Source organism: Aulostomus chinensis, chromosome 23 (genome assembly GCF_037954235.1).
Source record: "Aulostomus chinensis isolate RoL2024-O1b breed Wild chromosome 23, RoL_Achi_v1.0, whole genome shotgun sequence".
NCBI lineage: Eukaryota > Metazoa > Chordata > Actinopteri > Syngnathiformes > Aulostomidae > Aulostomus > Aulostomus chinensis.
This window is the reverse complement of record NC_141342.1, coordinates 9,559,091-9,583,633: the sequence shown is the minus strand read 5'-3', so window position 1 is coordinate 9,583,633 and position 24,543 is coordinate 9,559,091. Positions and strand designations below refer to the sequence as shown.

At 42.6% G+C, this 24,543-nt stretch overlaps 1 protein-coding gene across 1 annotated transcript in view; it reads left to right on the top strand.

Moving 5' to 3' along the window:
* Window positions 1-1,151: 1,151 nt before the first annotated feature.
* fscn2b (fascin actin-bundling protein 2b, retinal) overlaps window positions 1,152-24,543 on the top strand; it is a 51,662-nt gene continuing 28,270 nt past the window's right edge. Inside the window, exon 1 of the mRNA XM_086195096.1 lies at window positions 1,152-1,481. The gene's annotated coding sequence lies outside the window, so the exon portion shown is untranslated. The remainder of the gene's footprint in view (window positions 1,482-24,543) is intronic.

The window sequence follows — 24,543 nt, the reverse complement described above, 5'->3', positions numbered from 1 at the left end:
CAAATGAACTCCAGCATATAACTTACATGTCTCATCCAATTTAATGACCCATGCCCTACCCATTTACTTCTTCCACTATTTTTTTTAATTATTTTTGCAAGTACATGGACATACACAACATGTCAAAAATTTAGAAAAATCAAAATTAAAGCTTGTTACCTCTGCCTGTCGATCTTGGCCATGAATTCAGCTCGTCTGTGTTCAACAAGCTGCGCTCTGTCAGCCTCCTCTAGATACCAAAAGTTGTTAAACTGCTACCTTAAAAAAGAAATGAGTAAATAGAGCTTAAAACTGCAATTTAGTCAAAGTTTGCTTCCCGTGAAATTGCAAATATAAATAGTGTGGTATTATATGTTCATTTGAGAAGCTACAGGTAAAATCTCTTGGATGTATAATGTGATATAAATCGTTTAGACTCGAGTTTAAACGACAAATGATCATTAAATAACTTGGATAACTTTTGGAGTTAAAGGTAAGCTCATGTTTAGGTTTAGGCATTTACTCATATTTTTAAGGCAGCAGTTGGACCTAGATTTTTAAGTTGAACCTCCTTGATGATTTTTAAATGGTAATTAGGAAAAACATGTGCGATAGGGAGCAAAAGCTTTGTCCCTCATTGGTAACACAGAGATTTTTAGGTCCGTCTGGGTTATGCAAGTGGTATTTAAGGGCAGTCTCTAAGAATTTTCAGGAATTTTCTTTATCCCCGGCCCCTTTTTGGTGTGTTTGGATTAAAATGATCAATTGGGATCAAAATGACCGGAACTGTCCAACAAAAACGCTGCAACCATCCAATGTCTGATCTTAACTATCCACGTCAAAGATCAGCCACTAAAAAGAGTTTATTTCCACCACAACAATGATCATAAATTTTATCTTCACGTTCTGGATGCGTATTGTGAAGTTGTGTGTTTTCGACTTGTTTACAGGAGAGGACAATCTGAAACCTAACATTTAGTCAGCTGCAACATCAAGGAACGGCTTCAAACAATTTATGTCTAAAGTAAAGACAAATCTTCATCTGATTCTGATGAAGATGGGGTATTGAAATGTGCTGGCTGCCCGAATTTGTTTTAGCCAGACGGTACTGGTGAGAAACAAGCAAAGGAACTTAAGAACTCATTGTTGTTGCTAGGGATGCTTTGACCTGATACCCACTGAAATCTGTGCTCATGTTTTCACACGTTAAGAGTTCAATTATTTGGGAACGTCTCCTCCTTGTGTTGTACTTCCTGTGTTTTCCCGCCTTTGTTGATTTCTTCTTGTGTTTCACCTGCGCTGCGTTTCACTCACCTGTGCCTCATTAGCGATCAGTCCTGTGTGTTCACTTGCCAGACTGTTCCACTTGAGTGGAGACGACCGGCTCTCCTGACGTTCGCTTGCCTGGTTTTCTTGGCTTTTTCTGGACTTTTTTTCTTTTTTTGTGTGTTTTCCCTGAATGGATTTTGCGGCCTTCCTGTGTATGACCTCTGAGCTTCCAGGTAAAGCCTTGCCTATTCCTTTGTTTTCTGCTTTATCTTTATAAAGAAACATTACAGGGAGACCGTGTGGTTAAGAACGGGACCTGCTGTCATATCGGTCATCTGCGCTGGTCCAGCAGTGATGAGAATTCAGCACTACACAACACCGTGTCAGTTCACGTCTTTCCTCTAATCGACATTGCTGTACTGGTACATGTTGCCAAACTGGAAGAATCAACCGAGACCAGAGGGATCATGGGAAACTCTCCACCAACTTAAGTACATGAGACTTCAGTGACATGTTGGACATCTATCTAAATTCTTTCAGTGATGCCAAAGACTGATAATAACAATCTCGGTCAGCTGAAACCAAGCATCTTTTAGTGGACACACTTAAGTGCAGATAGTTCCAGCCGTTTGGCAATTACCGACTTTTGCGTTGCACTCACATCAGAATAATTCAAATTCCTTTGGTCGCCATCAATGATTTGACCCAAATACCCAGCAGCCCGCAGGTGGAAATGTACGTGTGTGTCTGTGTGTGTTTCTTGGCAAGTTTCTCTTCTGTAACTGTTCCCACATGTTGAAATGTTGGCATAGCACAGCAAGGGCACCATCCCCTGATGCTTTGTGTGTGTGTGTGTGTGTGTGTGTGTGTGTGTGAGAGAGACACACACACACAACGCTTGCAACCCTAACCCTTTTGAGAGGGATCTTGTGAGGGTATCTAGGTAAGTAAGTGCACATGATTGTGTGTGTGTGTGTGTGTGTGTGTGTGTGTGTGAATTAACTGATCCATCGATTATTTAATTAGACGTTATAAGACAAAGGGACGAGGGTAAGCTTGTGTGTGTGTGTGTGTCTGTGTGATAAACGGGACTTCAGAGCACCTTCTTTACATTAGCAGTATTCAAAGCTTTTTACAGTATTTCCTCGTCACACACACTCACTGCAGAGGCTGCCAGCTCATCAAGAGCAATTAGGGAGTCCCATGTCTTGCTCAAGGACACTTTGACATGGTTTCTTGAGCTGTGTGTGTGTGTGTGTGTGTGTGTGTGTGTGTGGCCTGACCACAAATTACTCTTCGCTATTGAGGGAGTTGCATTGAAAAAAAACAAACAAACAAGAAATTACATCAAGAAGTTGCTTCTGGCCAGAATATTGACCAGCCTGTGGTTTTCCACTCTGAATAGTCGTCTTTATGTGTCTAAGTGCGGAAAACTGGTGTGAATAGTTTTCTAGAGAACATCTACAGAGTGTGCAGCAGCTCTACAGTAGATTCAGGTTCTCATTTGTCTGTGTCTCTCTGTGTGATCCAGACTGACTGGATGATGTTGAGGTGTCATGTCATGTGTTGCAGGATTCCTGTTGTTCTTGTTATTGAAGATGGGTCTTAATGTAACAGTCATGGTACCAAATGAATTTGGGACAGTCAGGTACCTCCCAGAGGTTCTTCCCACTGATTCAGAAATCCCCAAGTCCACGTGCAGAAATTTTGAAAGAAACCTCCCTATGTGTCACGGTAAATGCTAGCTGTGGTTCTCCAGCCCACCAGCAAACTGCAGAGCACATGCTCCAGATTTTTCTCCTACCTAGTTAAAATAATGGTGGAAGATAACCAAAGGCACCCCTCCTGGCCAGACCTCTTCTGACTGAGGCTGGGTTAGGGTATGAGGATTCTGCTAGTTCCTGTCGGGTCAGGGCTGCTGCTGGATATCGTCCCATCTCTGAAGGAGGTCAGTTTGATGGGCCTTTTATCTGTTACATTCAATTTCCTTGGCTGGCCACTACATTTCTGTTCCCCAAACATCTGGTTATTTTCCCTGTACATCTGGAGACACCCACCTGACACATCAAACCCCCGTCTGAGAGCTTGACGATGCAGGACGACGCCATGTGTTTTGTTGTTTTTCCTCACAACTGCCATTGTTAAAAACCTGGCTCACATTTTGCAACAAAAGAGTCAGAATAACAATGTAATTTATTTAACTCAAAATTTAAGGATGCATGTTCATGCCAGGTGTGTGTGTCTGAATGCAGTATAAAGATATGTAAACTACAAGGGAACCGAAATCAAGCTACACCAGTTTGTTCGCCATGTGGTCAGCTGCTCCGCCGTGGAGGAGGAGGGAGAGCGAGAGAGAGAATTAAGGAGGCCCTTTGCTAAAGTGTGACCACACCCTCAGGTGTGGCCAGGCAGCTCAAACAGCCACTTCTCCAGGCTCCTGTGAAGGGAGACAACTGCAAATAGATAAACATGAATTAGCAGAGCCGTCACACCATGGTGTGAGACCTGAAGATGAAACTGTCACTACTTCAACACGTTTGGCTGGTCCCTCGCCCACTTGTATATCACCAAAAGACTGTCTCTTTCATTTCTGGTTAATCTGTCCAATGTTATAATTGATTTCACTAGATTATTGCTCTAGCTGGAAATCTAAAATCTGATCTTTCCTACTATCAGACAAATGTAGTTCTTATAGCATGACCATCCCAGAAAATTGTTATCTACAGTGCCTCCATGTTTCCTCTCTACAGCCTACAGTGTGTGTGTGTGTGTGTGTGTGTGTGAATGCCCAACATCCTCAGTGCTATTCATGACACGTTCCTATTGGCTCACAGAAAACGTTTTATCTATAATCATCCCTTCATCTTCCGCAGAGGTGTGTGTGTGTGCGTGCGTTTGCATAATGTGACTTTCTATAAGTTTGCGTGTCTGCTCGAGTATGCATGCATGTGCATTGCCTACACATGTACATCAGAGGCCTTAGTCATGGGTTTCGTCTCTCAGCGTGTGTGTATGATGTGAGTGTGTTGGCGTTTGCACACTGATGGCTCTTCACTCTTTCATCTCCTGAAGCGTTCATCACTCCGTCCTTCATCAATCACACCAGCCGGCAGATCACTCATCAACCGAGGGTCCTGCTTTTAAATGATAAGATCTCTCCCTCTACAGATTCTGTCTGTGACACACACACACACACACACAATGATGTGGATTGTGATCATAGCTAGTTTCGAAGGTATTCTTGCTAACACAGTGGGAGGCCTCCCGCCTAGCACCTACCTACACATTATTTCCCCTCCTCGTAACATACACACACCCTCCAGCTCACTGTTGGTTGCCAGTGCACACATACACAAACTTACACACATGTACACGCACAGTTTCCATGGTGACGGATAGGCAGCCATGCAGAATGAGTGCATAGTCCCTTGGGACATCTCCTTTGTCCATCTTTCCATTGCTCTCCTTTAGTGATGACAAGATGTCTCCTCTGTGTCTCTGTCTTCCCCTCGGCCTCAGCTCATTATGCATAATACACGTATTTCAGTTCATAAGCTAAATTTCACGCGGTCCATCCAGTCTGTTTCAGCACTGCTAGTCTTTGTTCCAAAACTCTTTCCTCCAGATTTGCCCACTGGATTGCTTTAAACTGTTACAACGAATGCAAGCGAGATTTTAATCCCAGCTGAGCTGGCTCATCCTGTAACCTCCACGGTGTTGCAATGAGTGCAGCTGCCGGCAGTTTTGAGTGGCAGCTCCACAGAGTGAATGAGTGAGTGAAGCAAGGAGGGAAGAAGAGAATCAACAGATTGGTTGCTTTGTCAGATTGTGAGAAAAGGCCCTCTGGTTGTGATTTACACTAAAGATGATCCCTTCATTTCCTGTGTGAGTCACCGGTGCTCGGCATGTCGGGGCTTTTCTCGGCAGAACAATTGTCATCACAGCAACCTGGACAACAACAGCAATTATCGACATTCCTCTTACAACAGTGTGCAGCTTGTAGATGTGGATGTTTTGGTCAGGAGGATCTGAGCCACCTAAATGTGTGAGGCTCGTAGTTCTGTGACATCTGTTTCAATCAAATCTCTCAGGGATGGCTGAAATACTGCAGCGTCTCTGTGCTGTCAGATTTAGACAATCAAAAAGGGTTGATCGTTGGCAACAGAAACTTTCTTCATTTTCAGTGTTTTCTCATCTGGCAATTTGTTAGTCTGGACAATAAGCACCACCATCGCCTGGCTGTTACACTTCTAAAAATGTTGATGTTCAGCATTTGCTTTAGACAACCATTATCTTAGGGGACTACATTCCTCAACCACCCAATGTCCCTCATGCTGCACACAGCCACTGTGACGGATACGGCTGTCTGACGGGAATGCAGAACTCCAAAAATTGTAGAAGTGTGGTAGACAGGTAAAGGGACATACATACTTTTAGATGAGTGGACAAATTAGTGCCTAAAAGACGTGTTTATGCTGGTACTCAAACCACAGCAGCATGCTTCCTTCATCTTGCTGTCTCCCAGTCAAAGGACTGGCTGACGGGTATCGACAGCATGTGAGACATCAACTGGGCATCAGTGTTTCATACAACCCCAATCAAAATAACCATTCCCTGTAAGACACTTCCAACTCATCAAACAGCAGCTCCTCTCTTTCAGCTTGATGTGTCATTGTGCATTGAGCCTGCCAACCCTACGCTGTCGCCTAACATGTGACCGCCGCCACAGGTAAATTCTTCTGGGCTTGTGTGGCTGGGTTGGTGCTGCTGTTTAACTGCCAAAATGCTGTTTTCTGATGGAGGTTTAATCCTATTCATGCACTTCCCACAATGGTGGCAAATAAATGAGCTAATAAATGTTAAAACAACAGTCACATTCATTGAAAGAAATAAAGACCAGTGGAGATGAGCGTGAAGTTACGGAGCAGACCAATCGCAACGGCAGCACGATGCATAGCTACAGTTCCAGGGAATTAGACGGCAGGCTACGCTCTAGGCTACAATTAGGGTATGCAGCTACAAGAACCCACGCCATTATTTACACCATCAATATACCACAGAGGAATAAATCAAACATTATACTAATGCAAAGGCCTCTTAACTTAAATGAGTTCTGGATACAATAATAACGTGGACAGTCCAGGGTTTTTTTTTAGGTTTTTTTTTTAGTCCTTTTATGCAAGTAAGGACTGAATATTGAGTGCCAGTATTACTTTAGCCCCGTGTTCTCACATTGACATAGATTAGCCTGACGTAGGTGTTAATCTCACGCAGCGCGATGATGTTCGGAAGCATAGACACGTCTTATTACTGCCTTGGCTGGGAAAACTTGCCTCATTTTCGACAACCTCCGTATTACTGGAACTCCGTCTTTCTCCATGTCCTGCGAGGAATCGCAATTGTTTACAAAATTCTAAATCACTATCATATGTGGTTTGCAGAGCTCTACTCTTCCTGTTAGTTATGAGTCATTTCATTGATTGGGGTGTGTGGAGAGCGCCTTGAACTTCCAGATGCACAAAAGTTGCATGCTGTCATTACACGAAGGCTGAAAGTTTAAGGAGACACTTCCTTCCTGAGCGAAATCTGCCATTCTTTACGTCTGAATTAAAAAAAAAAAAAAAAATTATTCTAATCATTGCACTTCAAGCCAGATGGTGTTCAGCGACGCAAACTTCCCTCAGGGTGGTATGACGTCAGATTCGAATCAAGATTATTTGTGAAATGATTGAACTGATTGTTGCACAATCCCAGCTCTATCATTCTAACAAATTTCATTGAAAGCAAACCACAACTTTTTCAGTTATCCTGCTAACAGACAAGCCAGTGACGGGGATTACGTGCGTCATTGGTAGGGTAATAAATAACAGTCTTAAGAAAACAAAATACTATTTTGATGCGTCAATCCACATTTGCATGAAACTGAAAAAAAAACTGCAAAGTTGTTTTTTTTTAATTTTTAAAAAGTGCTTTTTTATATTTTCCCCTTTCGTATTTAGATCCGCTCCAATAACTAATACGATCTTTCCATGGCTTATCTTCGCGCCATGTCTCAATAAAATCAGTTCAGTCGTTTTTGTGCCTGTGTAACAGGCAGAGAAGCGAACAAACTGGAGAACTGTCAGAGAGCACATTCCTCGGCCGAAGCAAACTCAGCCAAACCCAATCTAAAAAAAAAGTTACCTTTTCTATGTTTAACAGGTCTGCCTCAAATGGCTTCTTCCTCGGCTCCGCCTCCTTTAACTTTGATGAATATTGGCCACGTGTATTATCCGCTAAAAGACCACAAAAAAAAAGACCTCCTTAGTACAGCACTAACCTCGGAAACAGAGGCGGATCATTAGAGCTGCTCTTTCACTGATCACTCAGTGACATTGTTATACGTGCAAATGAATTGATGATAAATGAGTCCCCTGCCTCTTTCATTCTAAGACATTTCAAGTCAGAGCAGAGCCACATGCTTCTGACACACATGAGCAGACCGAGCCTGCCTCACACCAGAGGTAAAACGCTGGCACGTTTCCCATCCATGGGTTTCACCTAACATCTATTTTAAATGTTTTTTCCATGCCAGAACATTTTGAGAATTGCATTTTTACCAACTGTAAATAGAATCGACAAGGAATCCAGATGTTGAATGTGTATCATTAAATCCATTCATTTTGTAAAAGGTACTCTTAATAATAATTCAGGTAATTGGGCCAAAATGAAATAAAAAAAAAAAAAACACTCTTTTTTTCCCTAAAGTTCATCATGTCACTTCCAGTGAAAGCTTGGTATGTTCTCCCTCTTTTATCTTACTAGCATCTGAGTCAAAAATAGACTCGCTGAAGGTCAGCGGTGTTCATTCAGTAGCCCTTTTCAAATCCGTGGTGGTGTTTGATTGTAAGATTCCATGAGAGGGACACGCCCCAAAAAAAATCACAAACATGTCAACTCTCATATCTGCAACGAAGAAGACAAACTACACACATTCCAGCTTCTTAACCGGTGCCTGTCAACGTTTACAGCTTTTAACAGAATATACAGTACTTTGCTGAAATCTGTGCTTTTTCCTGCTCATTTAGAGAAGCAAAAGGTTGTGCCGACTAGAACATTTCAATCCTGAACCCCACTCTGCTCAAGATCGGATCTAGATCGTCATGGTGGGGTTGGACAGTAAGGGCAAGGGTGAAATGGGAAGCTTGTGTAACACGGAGTAAAGTCAGACCTCCGGCTGGACTGATTTATGGAGAAGAAGTTGGAGCTGATATGAACGTGACATGGAAAGCGAAAGGCATGAGGAGCAGGGGTGGCTTGATATAGTTAATGACCTCTCTGAAGAGGAATCTATTATGGTCATGGAGGAGACAACGTTTGATACCGGAAAAGTTAAGACGCTCATCTGGGGATTTCATCAGGAGCTTTTTCCTCTCTTGAAGCTGTCAGTAGTTGGGGACAAACTGCAACTGAACGATTGCTCTTGCAGCAATACAAGGAGGATACATTTTGCTTTTCAATCACGTACAAATGGGTGACTTGAGCATGCAAACAGGTTTTTCACCATTGAAATTGGTGACTCCAGAATGCATAATGAGACGGCCTCGAATATTTAACTTAAAGCTAAAGGTGCCCCCTGGCCACCATTTATGAACAACAGAACTGTCCAAAAAATGTTAATTCACAATCTCCCAAGCACTTCATCTGGTATAATCCATATCTACTTTATTCAGTTGCATGCCCAGTAATCCACAAACCCTTTGATTTCTGCTAAATAAATAAAAAGAATTATAAGACTTCTAGACTGTCATTCATTCGCGGTAATGTGTTGTGCATCCAACTTGCTCACCATTTGCCGGAGTGCCACACAAGAAAAGGTATATTTTGTTTTTTTAGTGTTTTGTATTCTCACCATTCTTTCTGTTGTTTGTAGATGGTTGCCATTGGGCGCCATTAGCTTCAAGCTAAATATACATGGCTGGTTCTTTCTGCATTCTGGAGTAACAAAGAAGTAATGCAGGAGAACAACCCCTTTTTTAAGCTCAACACTTACTTGTGAGTCCTTTTTAAAAAGCAAAATACACATTTTGGCTGAAGTATTGCTTTAATGTAATTAGTTTCATATTGCAAAGTAAGTAAGAATTCAGTAGGAGTCAGTTGAGGCCATGTGGTCACTAGCGTGAGGTTTGCCCTCCACACAGTGAAATGTTGAAAGTCAGATGGGAGATGTTGGATGTAATCAGGGAAAATGTTAAGAAAACATCATCTGGTTTTAGCCTGCGCCGCCCTACCACCCACTGACTGTTCACCCAGACCACATGATCCCTAATAAATAATAGCACAACTCCACACCTCACTCGTGTGTGTGTGTGTGTGTTTGTGTGTGTGTCAGTGACCTCCCCGTTCCTTTGGCGCGTGGAACATTTTGTTCGGCTGTTTTTACAAGCCAGGCGTTAAGCTGTCCATCAAATGCCAGGAAAATACCCTGGATCCTTTCCCCCGTATCACACACACACGCACAGACACACACAAACACACACACACATACTCACACATCGATTTCCCCTGAAACCACAGTCACAGTAGCAGAAGTCGCTCCTCTGCCAAGCTCTTAAACATGCTGAAACCAACCTCTCCGCTCTTTACGGCTTCTCTTACACATAAGCCGTCTCTCTTTACACGCCTCCCTCTCTCCTCTGTCCTTCCTCTCACCCATCATTCATCTCCCTTCTATAGCTCTTCCTAAATATCCCTTCTGCTTAGATACAGGCCACCGTTAAGGACAGTAACTGCTGACTAGATGGGCTGTGATACATCTGGCCTCGTCTGGCTTTACCAAGTCAGATTGGCTCGTTGGGAAATATCAAGTAAAATAGAATTTGACATGTCATTGCTGCCTTTTACAGTGAAGAGATTGGGTCCGAAGGTTGTATATGTTTTAGCTTGTATGTCTCTGTTTATTAGAGTGAAGCCAATATATTAGAATAAAATGATCTTATTTGTTGATGAATATTTCACAAAGGTGCCCATGTGGATCTGTAATACATTGAAGGTGAAAGGTAATTTGGTCATGATGTTGTAAATAAGTTTCATTTTCCTGAATCACTTTGCCCCGCCCACAGACGATTCATCTGGAAAAACAATATTTCCTGTGTCAATCCTTTTTTTGGGGGGGGGGGGGGGGGGGGGACTTTGGCTTTTTGCATGTGAGCAACAAACTCCCCATTGTGGTCAGAACCAACTGACAATGTATACAGTACCTTGGCTCTTGAGCACTATGGCAAGTTTATAGAAAGGCTGTGCACCAGAATGGATGAATCATCAGGAAAAGGTGTATGCCCTTCAACTGCATTCTAACCACAAAAAAAAAAGAGAGACAGAAACGTGCTACCATAGTCCGTTGCCAAATTGAATGATTCAAAACAACGACAGAAAGGTCTGTAGCCTCCTCCAGCAGCACCCAGGATCCGGGATGAGGGGAGCCCGAAGGCTCCGGAAAACAGGCCTGCCGGCGACTCGTGGTCCTTCCAGACGGCCTGGTGCCAACGGGCACCATGTTGGTGACCCCTGATCTATGGCATCCAAACAGCTTCTAGATATTACTCCATTATAATTTATACTGATGTCAACCGTTTCACCACAAAAATCAGTCCTGGTCTAATTTTCAAAAGTTCTGTATGAGTGCCAACACAATTGGGAATCTCTGACAAATAAATAGGCGGGAGACAAAAAGAAGAGCAAGAGGGAGGGAAAGCATCACAGGGTCCATGATGGAGAGAAAAATATTGATGGGTGAGAAAGCGAGAGCTATGGGAGAGAGCAGGGGGGCTCCACTGGGAGGGAGAAGGAGGCTTGAGATTGAAGAGGGAAAGTCTAACGGAGATTATCTGGCAGAAGTCGAAGACGATGAAGGACGTATCCAGTGAAATACACAAAGGGAAAGTGTCGAAGGCTTGCAAGAAATTGAGCTGCAGTGAGTTGTAACGCTCCAACAGATCTTCAGTTTTGCTTTGAGGGCGAGCATAAAGACTTTTAGGGCATTTTGCACACCTTAAAGTCTGGATCAAGTTTCATAGTTTTTTTTGTACATTGTGCATTTGATGTTTTTAGTTTTGGTTTGACAGTTTTGCCAACATCTCAAGCGCTTGGCGTGTCGTACCTACACCCTGTCGTCATCACCTACCTGGGTTGATTCTCACTACACATGCCAGTGACTGGTTTGAAGGCAGGCTTGTTTTCTGTATCACAGAGGCAAAATAAATGAATTATTCATTTTGTTTGTCTTCGTCGGTCTTTGGGTTGTTTTTTGACTCCTGTTCCATCTGTTTCTATATATTTATTATCTATCTATTCATTGTAGAGTAGCCTGCTTCAACTTCCAAGGTCAGAACATCTAAGCCATCATAAACATTTTTTCCACATCATATACTAACTTCCTCTTTAGGTCAGACTAAGTCTTGGTCCTTTGGTCCAGACTATTGCTTGAACCACCTTTCACACCTGCAACTATGGTTTGGACAAAACTGAAAAGTCCGAAGATCTGGATCAAACGTGATAGTTTGAAAAGCCAAAAACCAAATGAAACCAAGTTATCACATTCGGAGGTGGTGGTTTGAAATCTGATTCAAATCAGATCTCTACAGATGCGTCTCAGTCTGGACATTCAAATTGTCTCTCGCGAGCAGTTTCTCCACATAAACGAGCTTTCTCTAGTTAGTGCCCTGTAGAAAGACTGACGTGACAATTCTGACCTCATCTCTTGCAGTTTACTGAGGACAAAAAAGGCTACAAAAAAACCCCACAAATCAAACTGGCTTGCGGTCAGAACGAGTCCGATGTCTGTGTCAGACAGTGTTGGATGTGTTCACTCTATGAGCAGATCATCTATAGAGGGCAGGTCTGAACAAGGCCATAGAGGAGGCATGGTGCACACCTCCAAAATCCAAACAATGAAAATAAGCCAATTGCTTTCTCCTGGTTGCACTGAAATGAGCTCATTATGGTCACACCTAAAAGACACTGGGACATGACAACATCTGTTAACCACACCCGTGCACAGTCACGCCACATATGGAGAGAAACATGCTCTAATATTTGAGCAATAACATATTTAATAGCAAGTGGTAATATGTTGCTTTCTACTGACACTTAAAACACACTAACGCACTAACATTTTTGTCAGCAACTAAATATCAGTTCAGTAAAAAAAAAATAAAATGCCACACACAAATACAACGTATGAGCTAAAATGTTCATGATGTGCTCAGAAAGTGTGTGTGTGTGTGTGTGTGTGTGTGCGCGTGTGTGGATAGGGTTTTGGTGGGGTCACATCAACAGTCAGTCAGCGATATAATTGCACCTCATTAGTCGCACAGATTGGCACCTTCCACTCCCTCTCCATTTTCCTCGCTCCGGACGACCCCCCAGGACGGCTGCCACTCAGAAGAAAGTCATTAACCAATCACAGCATGGCGTTTGTCACTAAGGGAAAAATAATGATAATCGTAATCCTTAGGATCTCCCAGATAACTCATTTATTTCATTTAAAAGCCAAATTACAGCGCTCGAATGCAGCGGAGGCCACAGTGGCACTCAAAGCAAAGCGTCAGAGAGGGATGAGCGACGTGTCGTGCCTTTATTAACTGAGCAAGAGGGAACCAAAGACTCTGCATGCAATTAATGCAACATCACAGCACTAACGTTTATCACTCGCCCCCATAGACACACACACACACACACACACACACACACACACACACAAAGTAAGTGGCATAGACACAACAGCACACTGCTCATTACTCCAGTGCAAGACTGGTCTCCATGGTCGAGGTGGTGCGATGGGGGCTGTGGAAGCAGCCTCCCAGTTGTCTGACACACAAAGGCACAGGCACATGCATCTAGCTTCACCTACTATAAGGGATCAGGATGAGGGAAACCTCTGATTCACCGCCTTTTATCTCAGGCACAGACACACAGAAACACACACACTCCTCTCTCTCTCTCTCTCTCTCTCTCTCTCTCTCTCTCTCTCTCACACACACACATTCTCACACACAAGCAACAGAGTCATATCTTGATTAGGCGGCTTAGGTGGTCCTGGGGAAATACACTCATCTCTGTCTGTCTCTCTGCCTCCCGCTCTCTGGCATGTTGTTATCTCCAGGGTCCAAATGTTTGGAGATATCTTCACACACACCTGATGGCAAACAACCTCAGTTGTCTCCCCTGCCTGTCCTTCTTCTAACAGGCTCCTGCAGCCTTGACCGGACCATCAGCCTGTTTACAAAGAGTCAGCCCTGACATGCTGTTTAGCCCATAAGGTAGAAACAGAAAAGCAAATGCTTTGTTCTTCCCAAATCCTTCTCTGGAAAATTGGATTTCCAACCATTTGGGTAACTTCATTTGCATTTTGTTTAAAAAAAAAAAGGTCCCTTTTTTTCCTCTTTCCCTGTGGATGCTGTATATATTCGTTGAGGGTAAGCAGGATAATTAAATTAGTCTAGTTCAGCTCAGTCATGGATGTCAGTGAGAACAAGTGCAAGACCTTTCTCCAGAGAAAAAAGACAGCATCAGATTTTCAGCACAGTAATATTACATATGTTTGTGTAACGCCTGAGGGACTCACAAAGGAGGTGGTAGTATGTGATGTTGTTATGGAGCCACAAAGTCTGCAGAAGTACAAAGTCAAAGTTTTCAACAAAACACTGGTTTTAACCTTCAACTAGTTTTTAAAATTGTCATCATAATGACAGAGGCTCCGAACTGTTAAAGGATGTCCTGCTGGCGGTGGCATCTTTCCATTTACAGGTTTGATACAATTAAAATAATTAAAATGACATAACCTATATGTCTACAATGGAAATTTGAAATTGTGCCTGTCTTCCTTGTCCTTATAAAACATTTAATACCTCTTGCACGCCTTGATGGATTTTGTGTGTTATAACATGTCATTGTTTCATTGGCAAAGAGGGAGGGGTGGTTGAATAATGGTGTGAGGTTGAGATTGCGACAAGTGGCCGGTACTCCCGGCAGCTGGGAGGCAATGATCAGGTCTTGAAAAAGGTTCCAGATTAGTTGGCCCAAACTGATTCTCTACTAAGGCAGACCCGCATATCAATGTCACGATCCTTTAGTTTGGCTTCACATCAGATTTATCATGAGCAACAGTGGACATGAACTCACTGCCAACGTTGCCTTTTATACGAACTCGGACGCAAAAACACGTTACTCGTCAGGTACTGCAGGAACTTGCTGGCTGTTTTAGGGTGGCCCGCACTTTTATGTGTTCCACTGTGGAGGAACCAACTACGTCATATGTCTTTTCAGGGAAGTTTCTATGTACTTAAATTTAACCGGCTGAGAACAGTTTCCCTAACTTACAATCATTTTGCAACAGCTTCAGACTCAACATAAATACTTTGTCTGCCAAAACAACAATTGGATTTCAACAGATTGAACTGGCTGGTTGCAACGTTTCAGATTGTGTTCCATTTTGATCTTCTTCTACGTTCTCATCATTTGGGTTCACCGGTGAGTGCTTCGTTTTCCTGCAGTTGGGAAAAAATAAAAATCCTTGCCGCAGCAAACCTGGGCAGTACACAAAATCAACAGCAGGTTCATGCACTTTTTGAAGGTTTGCATGTTAAAACCTGAATTTTGAAGGTCAACAGCTGATACCAGATATGGTTCCAGATAATCCACCAGTAAATTTAGATGAGACACACTCCCCTGCACCAATACCTGCTTCAGCGATGATCACTTCCTCGAATTAACAATTCATGAAGTAATGTACATTTAATATTATTAGAGTTCGTATTTAGTTTTTGACCATTTCTACATCATCTTTGACCTTTTTTGGGGGGGGGGGGGGGCATATGAGCTCAAAGACTGTGTGTCCCAATCCAGGAGCCACCGACTTTCATACTTTCAAGACCATAATGTACAACCAAAAACAGAACATCAACATCCTGCAATGTTGCAAAAGGTCGTCACTTCAGTTGCAAATAGTCCTTGAAAGTAAACACACACACACACACACACACACACACACACACACACACACACACACACACACACACAAAACATCCCAATGACATGTTGTATTCACCTGTTCATGTGAGGGTAATCCAGGAGCTCATATACACAACTTGTAATTTCACAGGATGTAGCAATTAACCTCCAACATATAACTATAGCCCTCACTGCAGAGAGATAAGTTTGTGTGACAACAAGTAAACCACAGTGAGGAAATTCCTGCAGTGGCCTGGCAACAATGAGACATAGGGATGATTGACATGAGCACACACAGACAAACCCACACACACACTTGCAATCTCTCTCTCTCCCTCTCACAACCCCCCCTCTGATCTGGTTGAGTGGGCTCCGTTCAGCACGCAATGACTGTACTATGTAGTTTTTTATTTTTCTTACTCCCGTAATGTTGACTCATGCTCGGTTGCCTTGTGCGTGTATGTGTGTGTACATGCGTGTGTGTGTGTGTGTGCACGCGCGTGTGTAAACCCTAACAGAGCTCACTCTTCTCATATTCACAATAACCAATGATGTGGTGTGATCAGTGACTGTAGCCGAAACTATTGCAGACATGTTTAAAAATGAGTTTGAGGAGGAGCTGTTCAATTTTTCAACTGACTGGCCTGAGCTGCTTGTATAAATACACAACTTCACATGTATGTGCAGGCTCACACACACACACACACACACACACACACACACACACACACACACACACACACAGCCTTGTAGCAAAGTAAGTAACCGATAAAAAGGCAGCATAAAAATAATTCACGCTACTTCATCCTCAATCTTTGTTTAGCTGAACAAAGTAATTTTATCCATTTTGTTCACACACACACACAGGGACAGGTATATCATGCATTCTGGGGCCTATGGTTGCGAGGCAGTCCGTAATTGAAAACAGGGCTGAATAATCTGGGAAAATGACAGCCCTGAAAGATTATGTGAACTCAAACATTAACACAATTAAGTGTGTGAGCACTGGAGTATGTCGCAGCATTAGACACTGTCTTAATAGTCCCCCAGCACAAAGACACAGGAGTGTGTGTGTGTGTGTGTGTGTGTGCGCGCATTAGAAAGTGAGTGCATACATGACAACCCATATCACCATGGTGTGATGAAGAAAGACCAGAAGCGGTGACTGTTTTAGTGCCAAATGTTGCAAGACAAAGAAATATGCTGCTATTTTGATACCAGTGTGATTACAAACCCAGAAAGTCAACGGAATCCTGAGAAAAGAAAAACAGAGTGATAACTGATTTTCTTTATGGCAGTGATGTGGCTGTTAAAGACAGACACTTTATCAGACACCGAGCAAATGATTCAATTGTCTCCTGGTGATTCCACGCCTTAGCAACAGCCGCCGGGTCGATGTGGTGACGGCCCAGTTCTGATTTATCTCGCGGGCTGCACTCAGGTGCTGTTTTGTTAACAGGATTGCAGCCATTTCTAACTGTGTTTCATTACTGTACTAAGAGCCGATAAGATGATCACTCACGCACACACACAGACACACATTTGCACACACAGAGGTGCTAATTCAATCTGCTGACAGGGAAACATGGCAAACAACATCCATTATGGCCTCACAGCTAATTGGTAAGGGGGGGGGTGAGGCAAAGGGAGGGAAAAGGGAGAGGTGGGGGCTCTGCTACGGGGTGTACAGTACCTTCAGAGGATATTTCCCTTATTTTCAACCACCCACTGTTTGCAAATATTAATCACATCTATCTCCCACTCCCCTGAAAAACAGTCTTCATCAAAGTAGATCTCCTCTTTTTCCTCCCTCCTTTTCCCACTCATTTTTCTTTGGGGGAGAAAGGCACCACCAAAAGGAAAAGAAACCCCCCCCCACACACACACACACACACACCTGTATCACACCCCTGACCAGCAGAAAGTCTAAGCTCCAAACAAAGATGACATCTCAGCCTCCAGTGGCATCAAACTGGTGGTGACATTTAATAATTCCCTCTCTCCCACTTACCCTCACCCCCTCCCTCCTCCACCACCTGACTCGCCATTAGAATTAGAGATAAATCTTCTCCTATACACAAAAGAAATACAGAGGTAGAGACAAGGTGGTGATGAATTACCATCATTCATGCAAAGACAAGATCTTTTAGGATTCCTGGCTTTGGCTCTGTTTATTTACTCCCTCCATCACACCACATCAGCAACAGCGTGATGGTGGATGAATGGCTGGAAAGGCAGGCAGACCGTCAGACAGATGGAGTTGTAGGGAGGAATAAATAAAATCGGAGGAGGTGTTTGCATCCAGAGGAGAAGGAAAAGAGAGGGGGAATCAGAGTAAGGAGAGATGAGAGAAGACGAGGGACGGAGTTTGAAGGTAGACTGATAGGCAGATAGAAGCAAGTAGAGACAGAAGAGGCAGGGAGCGATGGATGAGCAGATTTAGAGGGCAGGAGATAAGAGGAGATAAAAGCGTGGAGGAACAGGAGGAGGGGGAGGAGAAGGTGGAGGTGGGGGCTGCACCGTACAGAGTTTACAAGCACCAATTCTTTGTTGAACATGTCTGCGTACTTATATCATTAGCTGGAACAACGAAGCCCACACACACAGGAGATGCACATGCAGGTACACGCATACACGCGCACACACACACACACACGCACACAGCGCGAAAGAGTGATGACGTGTTTGGAAAGCAAAGTGCTTATTTTAGCAGTTAAATTATCCCTATATTGGCAGGTCGTGTGTGCGCGCGCGTATGTATTCTGGTTATACACATTTATGGCATCTGATGTCTATATTGTGGGGCCAAATCACCAAAAAAACAACAACAATTGCTTCAGTCTCTTTGCTCAAAATGACCAAAATAAATAAGCAGAACATCTTCATGTGACATTACATGAACACGCTATCTTCACATGTTTCATAGCGCGTTATCTAAAGGCTATGTTTCCTGAAGTAAAACTCACAAAAGGGAAGGCAAGTGTGTGTATATGGAGGTAGCACAGACTACACGCTTGCACTTTGGGGCTTGTTCAAAAGAACGGGCCCTCCAACAGTTGTTCAGTTGCCAGCACTATGATTTAATGTGCTTCATGCTCACTTGAGATGGTTTCTTTTTGCTGGTTTCGAAAAAAGAATAAATCGGCAAAATGGGAGATCTAAATGTCTTTCTGGAATAAATTCTAATGTAGCAAATCCTCAAACAAATTTGATTGACAGCGGTGTTATAATTATTATTGTTCTTATCATTAATAAAACTTTAAAGAAAACTTCTTTTTTTTTTTTTTAGTCTTCATAAATACCCATTATTGACCTTGAAAATATTACTCCTCAGCACCTTTAGCAGATGGGCAGTGTTTCACCTCAAAGAACACACACTAAATCGACATTATTATTATTACATTTTAATTTAATTTATTAGAAGTTAGCCAGAAAATTAGAGCGAAGAAGAGCTGAAACTCAATTAAGATAGATAATAAGATAAACTAAGAATAATAATTACACTCTGCACCAAGTACAGTGTAATGCTTTTGACTGATATAATCAGAGATGAGGACATTTTTCCTTTAATTCAACACTTTAAGCATCAGCCAAAACATGACTGAGGTTGGGTGATTCGACTCCTTACTGATCTCACCCTTTGTATCATTCCCCTCACGTCCTTCAAGCTTGGGTAGAGAAGGACCGAACAATGCGCAGTTTAATTTTGACGAGAGGCATTGCAGCCTCCCAAAGTCAGTGCTAAAAACATAAAGCTTGACTTGATTTTTGAGCCAAAGCTCAAACTTTTCAGTTCCTCTAAGTGATGATTGATCAACTTGAATATCGGAAAAAATAAAGCCGCGTGAAAAAAACAAAACAAAACTATTGGAGCAGGTTTAATGTTCAGCCGTAAGAGGAACATGAAGGCGGCTCGTCAGATCATTTTACTTCTGGCTCGGCGCTCCAGGTTTCGCTGCATTTTTGTGTGTTGGACTTTGTGATGTACAGATTTTGAATGGCTACTAGGAAGAGCAGCCTGGCTTGTGAAGATCACACGCTGTTGGTCGACACCGCAGGGTCTTGGAGGGCCTGAAAGGTTGATTAAATTCTTTGTTCACTTTTACCTCCAGATTTCTACAAAGTTGAGCAGTTTTCCTGTCAAAATCCATGCCTGTCTGTCCTCATCACTGACCTTTGACCTACAACTTTCACCACTTTCACCGTTCTTCTCATCAATCATAAGACGAGCACAGCTTTTGTACATTTTGCATTCTACGTTCGAATGATGCATTCTCACATACAATGAAGTCATTCTTGCGATTAAGCCTACAGATTATTATTTTCTCAACCATTCAAGAGGGCCGTTCTGCAGCCTTTGATGTCATCTTGATGGCTCTTCTAAGGCGGGTACCAACACGGTAACGAGAGAGACCGGCCAGCAGCCGGCTGGTCACACCTCATCCATGCTCCATACATTTCAGCTGACTCGCTGGCACAAACTTCCTCTGCTGCTGCTCTCCCCTCCTGTTGAACCATCTGCTGCCTCTCAGTCCCCCTGAGCTTTGCTGTAGCGGGGCCTGGGTGACAATCCCAGTCTAGCTCATCCCGTGGATTGTAAACCCAGATTCTCCTTAGATACTGCCTGCGTCTACACTCAGCTACTTCGGATGGAATTAAAAAAACAAAAAAAGCACAAAAACCTTTTCACGTCAGCTCCTGGTCGACAATACCATCAATTTATCTATATTTTATATCAAATCAGGTTGTTGATGTAAAACAAGATATGGCATGCTCACATAAGCATATGTCAGCCACTAATATCATGACATCCACCCGTCAATCAACTTTTATCAGTATTTCTACATGTCTGTCTTACTATAAAATGAAGAAATCTCTGTCCGTCCGTCCTTCCAAGTCTACATATCTCCTCGCCGGGTGGCTGAATCCGTATGACACTGCTCAAGGCCACAGAGACGCACCAATCGCAGAGAGTGAAGCGACCCAATGATCACCATTTTTGATTCGTTTACTGATTTCATACAACGCAATTTCACGTCCGGCGTCGTCTTTTTCTGATTTATAAACAGTGCCATTCTGCCATTACAACCAACATTGGGGTTGAAGGTAGAAGTGATTTGCGATGTCTACATTTTTTCCACAGTGGTTACAATACCGCTGAAACACTTTTAGAGATAAAATGATGTAACATGGATGTGGCAAGAACTCAGGTTGTTCTAACATGTAAGTAAATACATTTTTTTACAAAAAGGAATACATAAATAAGTCACATATTGATACAGACTTACATTTTCTTAATTTTCTCAGCTTTTCTTTTGATTTCATCCCACTAAACTGTTACATCTTTGCACTTTTGTCGTACCACAGTTTTCTTATGGATGCAATACAACATGTTAACCCTTTTATTACATGTACATACATACGTTAAATTGCTCAAGACTTTTGTAAAGGCGTCAAAGAACTCCAGAGCTTCCTACAATCACTTACAATGCAATGTGTCCTCTCTAATGTATCTCCCTGGGTATGGACTAGTCAGCGGCAATGCAGTAGTTGGCTTGCTCGCAAAAATGGTACATCAATATGTCTTCTTTCCCTAAAATACTATGGTTACTGGTTCGCTCTGGATTATGAGCATGGCATTTTACAAAAGGACAGACACCGCTATCCTGTCAATGACCCATCAGGGGCCTCACCTATGACACACTCTGGATATAACCAGTTTTCTGTGTTTCAATGTTCCTCCAAATGTCATTTCTAAGCATTCTATCCTGTTTCATGATACAGTTGTTTCTTAAGCAATTGAGAACCTCAGGCAAGACATTTTTGGAGGCCAACGTAGATTTTAGCATCGCCTTGGGTTCCCTCAGCCGAAAGCCACTGATGCTACATTGGAGTTAAATTACTGAAGAAAGTAAGCTTATAGGCAATCAAAATGCAAAGACAAGATAACTTCTTCTGCTAGCAACAGCCCTAAGACACAAGTGCTTTCAATTTTACAAGTCTGGTATTTTCTGGCGTATTTAATGCTGCTTAACTTGTTTTGACCGTGGACCTTACTTCAGGCATTTAACCAAAAACCCTTTCAAAAATCCAGTTTACGTTAAAGACGCTGAGATTCTGAGGGAGCATGATTCTGGGAGAGCGTGACACCTGAGCCGCACTGCTACCATTCCCTGCACTTAAGCTAACTAGCAGTCCATCATTCGGTGGAGGTTTGGAGCTCTGTAATGTTTGAAGAGAAGATCTTGACCGGCAAGAAAAGAAATAGACCAAAAAAAAGTGTATTCCCCTCAAGATTTTGGAAAATTTCAGCATTCCCTTAAGATGAGCGACCAACACTCAACAGCGCTAACATATTCCAGGGCTTTAGAACTCTCCACCCTCTAAAATGAATTAGTGATGACAGAGAGTTCTCATCTTCGCTGCAAAGTGTTGCCTGGCTGAGCAGCTGCAGCCACAAGTTACTCTGCTGAGTGATCTGAATTTACAGTATTGTTCTCTAGGGTTATTTTGCCAGACAACAGAGCAAATTTGAAATTGCGCACTAATTCTGGCCCATAGAAGCTTCTTGTTGCCAACATTCATTCCCAAGAACGTAATAAAAGCAATATTTTACATTGTGAAATTGTCTAACAACATCAACAAAGTCCAGGTTAAAAATGTTAAAGTGAACTAAGTTTGCCTGATTAACTCATAGCCACAGTGACCTGACCCTCACTGGAGAGCTTACATCATCATTTTGAACAAGCACAGTTCACCCTGGTCACACTGAAACACACTCCGGAGACCAGTTTGGAAAGGCTGTGTTTTTGTGTGAGACATAGCATGGCAGGATGTTTTAGAGGTGAAAGGCAGCCTTCTGATTATGCTGAAACGGCTTTTTCCCTATCACATAAAACATCCCCAGACGGATTTCAATTAATTACTGTCTCAGTGTCACCGGCCAGGAAGAAAAAAGTACCTCAGGAAGCACGTGAAGCCAAAAATAAACTGATGAATTTATTTATTCTTGAGGCGATGGCAGAGTCAAACCCATGTAAATGGAACCAAACGCCAACCATTATAGATTAGAGCAATGCCATCTGGTTTGAATTTATATCTCTATGTGCATGTAATTTGTGCTGTAGTTGATCCGAGAACTGTGTAAACACGTTTTAATACACCGACAGGGAAGCGAGAGCAACATCAGGATAGAAGTGATGGGATAGTGCTCACTTGTTTCTCTCTTCTCCTCAAGATTCTCTCTAATCATCTTGATGTGTTGATGGATACAGCATATTTAGTAATATTTCAAGGTTTGATAGCAGTAAAACAAATCCTTTCTACTGCAAAACAAACAGGCTCGGAGCTGCTTAGGCTTGTGTTGACAAATGGGGAGGGAGCATTAAGTACATTAAGTTAGATGGCGATGTGAATCCCCTGGAGAATAGGGAGAAAAAAACTTGGTTAGACCCTAACTGTGAAACTGGGTAAGTCTCACATTGACACACACACACACACACACACACACACAAAGTCCTTTGAGTACCCTGGGGCCTGGAGGGAATAATGGTTAGAATCCTGAAAAATGCCCTCATCACAAAAGGCCTCCTCTAGTAATAAATGAAATAGTCAAGCACATTAATCCACGATGGTGCTCTTTTTTTCACGTGTGTATATGTATGTTAAAAGCAATCCCGCTTGTTTGAACCGCCACCACATTTTGCAGTTATCTGCAAGTGCTTTGTGTGTCCGCGCCTGACGGAGAGAGTGGACATAAAGTATGTGAGCACCCAGTGACCGCAGGTGAGCCATAAGACACTGTCAATATGAACATTTTCAACCTCGCTTTCGTCAAACATTGACAAAAGTAACTAAATCTGAACTTGCTGTTCAAATGTGAACATATCTGGCATCTGCCTTTTTCCTATTTTTTTTTTCTGTCCTATCTTTATACAGTACTATTTTGGTCAGAAAACAACAAAACTGTTCATGAGTGCAAACCTTTTAAAACAATATTTTACCCAAAAACAGTACATTGCCTTTCAAGTACTAACAAATAGGTGTCTTGGGCTCACAAAGATATGTTTCCCCTCCTGCTAACTCCAGAAGACAGAAAGAGCCAGCCACATATATTTAGCTTGAAGCTAACGGTGACGCAAGAATAACAAGAGCAACCCAACAAGAGCATAAGTGCCCAAAAATGTCAGTTTAGAAACTCTCAATAGCATGGTGTGGTATAACCTACATTTTTATCTAGCTAAATAAGTGAAGGATGTAATTCATAAACACTTTGGTAGGAGCCAAAGTGTTTCATTTTGGCACAACCCTGAAGGACCGAGAGTGGGTTGGTTCAACGGAATGCACCAGTTGTTACCTCATTGTGCTACCATGAATGAGATCTGAACTGAAAGTGTTAGCTGCTGTGTTAGCAAAGGGTCAGTTGCTATTAGCATCAAGCTAAAATATATGTGGCCGAGTCTTTCTGCAGGAGTCACAAAGAAGACATGGAGGGGGCGAGTTTGTTTGTGATCTAAAGACATTCATTTGTGAGTGCTTGAAAGCTAAAAATTTATTCATGTAAGAAAAACCAGGCCCCATACAGGCTTATAGATGGCATGTATGGATGCCATATCCCCCACAGCAATATGCCAACAGAGAAAACGACCTGAAAATACACAGAGCAAAGCTTAAAAGTTTCTTTATTTCATCCACAAATTGCTTGCTCTCTGTGCACTCTGACACATCTAATATTTGTTTGGTTTCTATGTAAACCAATGGTCAGCAGCTAGTTAGTTTTTAGTAGCTATCATTCACTTTAATTTCTTGTGTAAACTCAATGCTGGGGTTGTTAGCACAGTTTCGTTGCAGGCCATACAACACCATCTGATGTATTAGCATCAGCTCTCCCCCAGATAAACTGTTCAGTTCCAACACTAGTCAAGACAAAAGTGAGGATGTAGGCTACTCACCACTACTTCTCTCATTCAGTTATGCATGCAGGCTTCTCCCCCTTTATTCTCTCATCTCTATCATCATCTGAATGGTTTCTTCTATCTCTATTTGTCTCTAAACTGTGTATTTTTAATCACCATTTGGCCTCACCTTGTTCTCCCCCCTCTCTCTCTCTCTCTCTCTCTCTCTCTCTCTCTCCCTCCCTCCCTCTCTCTGTCTCTCTCTCTCTCTCCAAACTGTGTATATTAGGGTCTGTCTATAGGGAGTCAGGGGTCATTATTAATCTTGCTAGCTCTCCTAGCTTCAGGCGTAACAGCAGGGCAGCGTGTGTGTGTGTGTGTGTGTGTGTGTGTGCATGTGGATGAAAGAAAA